The following is a 2,901-nucleotide window of genomic DNA, read 5'->3' as shown; positions in this document are numbered from 1 at the left end:
TCATGAAAAAGAGGTCAAAGTAAAATCATTAACTGACAAGGGGCCATTCAGCCCCAAAAGAGATATTACAAGTTCAATGAATAAAAGCTTATTTGAAAAGAAAAGGTTCAGCAACAATGAATTTTCAACTTCGTTGTGAGGGGTCACCCTGCCCCATGTCTGCCAAAGGCCACCCAAGCTCACAGTGTGAATATACACAACTCCGCAGGCTCAGGGACGGTTCGTGCAGTGGCTTTCAGACATAGGGGCAAAGGCAGGACATCCCTGAGAATGACAGACCCTGATGCCAAGGGCACGGCTCTCTAATCTCATGAAGCTCGGCCGTTCCAGTGAAGCTCTGTTTCCACCAGCTCAGACCACATCCTTACGTCCTCCTTGGTCCTTTGTTTTTCTGGGTGGCTCCAAGGTGAGCGAATTCATAGCTCATTTTAGGACTCACCAGAAAACATAACACCACGATTTAATACTAATTTCTAGAGATGCAGTGGCACAGATCGGATGGCCCGACAGAGCAGCTCCCCTTCAGATTTGAGATACGGGCCTGTTTTTCAGTGGGACAAGGTTTATTTCAGCGAGGGCTGAAGATTTCTGCCTCAGGCAAAATGACACGAGAAGCTGCAAAAATAACCGCCGAGGAAAAATCAGCTCCAGAGCAGGCTTCACACAGTGACGTTCATTTGCTCGCTTTCAACGAGTCGCTCAGCAGGCTGCAAAGGAAGTCCCTGCGTTCATCCAGGAGGGCGGTGGGTCCTGTCTCGGACTCCATTCAGGTGCGATGCGACCCGTGGGTCCCCCGTTTAGACTGCGGGTTTCTCCTTCTCGGCACAGCTAGCGCCCCGCTGACGGTCCCACGCAGCTCCTTCCTGGCATCGGCCTCACGAATGACGGGACTGCCAGCATCTCCCTGAAAGGTCAAAACGTAAGAGGGGTGGGTAGTATTGCCCGGTCGTCATCAGCACAAGCCGCGCAAAATCACAGGCTGGACAGCTGTGGAGCAGGATCAGGAAGGGCAAGGAAAATGAAGCGCGGTGGAAACCTACACATGTTAAGCCACACGTGATTCCACAGCCCGTTGCGGGACTATGCGAATTGCAGGCCCTCTTCCTGCCTGCATATGTGTGGGGCAGCGCCCAAAGCAATCTGGAGGACTGTGGATTTGGGGGGGCGGCCTCCTTCTACCTGCCGGGACATGGTGCACGGAAGGAGTGACGGCAGCTTCAGCAGGTACATCAGGGAACCTATCCCCACCGAAGTCACTATTAAAAGGATGCTACATCGGCAATGTCAACGGGAAAAATTTAAGGGAGGTGCCAGGGGGCATCTTCCTCACACGAGCTGCGTCCGCAGAAACAATTCTGATGCCAAGGGCTTTGGCAGCAGCACGTCAGACACTCACTTTGCGTGAATCGGTCTGTCTGCCGCTCTCCATCTCCAGCAGAGAACACGTCGTCGATCACGGTCTGATGCTCGTCATTTCTCTGATGAACGTTCTGGGAGATCAAGTGCCCGGTCGGTGTCTTCGGGACCCTGGAGCAGTCAACCCCAGCTGCAAAGAAGAGACGTGGCCTTCATGCGAGACCCTTCCCGGGGCCCTCTGAGGCGGACCGTCTACTGCATGGGGGAAGACAAAGGAAGAACGTCGGCCTCTACCCCACCAAATGATTTCGTGCTCAACATTGCGCTCCCAAATTTAACTCAGACAGATGGCCCCCAGCAAACAACAAAGTTCGGTAAAACTGCATGCACATTGAGAACCGAAGGGAAGGGTTTTCTCAGGCGGCTCTAGCTACAGGAGAACGACGCTGCCACAGGCCATCAAGCCGCCGTTTACATGAAGAGAGAGATGGAAAATGGGTGTACTTACCCCTGCGTTCTCTTCCATAGCCAGAAAGTTCGCACCGGAAATTATCTCTCAGCGACAGTCCTTGAGATGGCAAACAGAAGATTTTGACGGCGTGGGTCCCTCAGGCACGCTGACCAAAGGAAGATCCGATCTATACGAAGGCTAAAAGTGTCATAAAGAGGGAATGCCAAGTCAGCTTTCCAATGTGGACTCTGATCAGAACAACAGCATCTGTTTAAAACTGGCCATTCCAACTCTTTTTCAAGAGAATGACACGCGTGTGAGTGTTTGCTCCCCTCTATCCATTTTGCCCCTTCCCGGGGTTCCTCCCAAAAACGACTGGGACCGCCACAAAAGTGCAAGCCACAAGAATTGCTCAGCTTATTCTCTCTCCAGTACAGAAAATATTCATCATACTAGAAGTGTGTTACGTAATAGTTCATACTACTAAAAAAGGGATCAATGTCAAGGATTACTGGTGAGAAAAAGGCTTCCCACATACAACCTCCTCTCCCCACTGGAGCCGCCTTGGAAGGCACTTGCAGGGAGGAAAGGGGATGGGAGACCTCCCCCCCCCCGGGGGGGTGTCACCTTCCCTATATCTGAGTCCCCTCGTTATTTCAGAGGAGAGATGGGATGGTATAAATGAGACTTTTCAGTTCTTCTCTGCTTGAACAAGTGCAGGAAATCGAATGCTGCATGTGCCAACGGGGAAGCGGGCATTCTGGCCCTGAAACGGGGCTCGATCCCCCATCAATCCCTCGATCCCTGGGGAGCCAGGGTGGTGTAGTGGTTAAGAGCATGGGACTGGGACTCGGGACGACCTGGGTTCTAGTCCCCACTCAGCCATGGAGCCAACCGGGTGACCTTGGGCCAGTCACAGACTCTCAGCCCAACCTACCTCAAAGGGTTGTTGTTGTGGGGATAAGATGGAGGAGGAGATGTAAGCTGCCTTGAGCCCTTGTAGGAAAAAGGCAGGATATAAATCGAAAAATAATAAAAATAAAAATCAATCAATTCCTCCGGGAACGGCCCCGCACTGCCTCAACGGGCATCCT

General features: G+C 52.2%; 1 long non-coding RNA gene across 2 annotated transcripts; it reads right to left on the bottom strand.

Annotated features, from left to right (window-relative positions):
* Positions 1-544: 544 nt before the first annotated feature.
* On the bottom strand, positions 545-2,406 carry LOC123018806. Of its 2 annotated transcripts, none has more exons than XR_006413816.1 (3): positions 1,865-2,406; positions 1,397-1,611; positions 545-904 (listed from the first exon to the last, which is right to left on the bottom strand). It is a non-coding gene; the product is annotated as an uncharacterized LOC123018806 (long non-coding RNA). The 2 variants fall into 2 exon arrangements; XR_006413817.1 differs by having other exon boundaries at positions 1,397-1,546; positions 1,865-2,397.
* Between the last annotated feature and the right edge of the window lie 495 nt (positions 2,407-2,901).

Source organism: Varanus komodoensis, unplaced genomic scaffold (genome assembly GCF_004798865.1).
Source record: "Varanus komodoensis strain SLA01 unplaced genomic scaffold, ASM479886v1 scaffold116, whole genome shotgun sequence".
Lineage (NCBI taxonomy): Eukaryota > Metazoa > Chordata > Lepidosauria > Squamata > Varanidae > Varanus > Varanus komodoensis.
The sequence above is the reverse complement of the archived record's forward strand: the minus strand, read 5'-3'. Positions and strand labels throughout refer to the sequence as shown.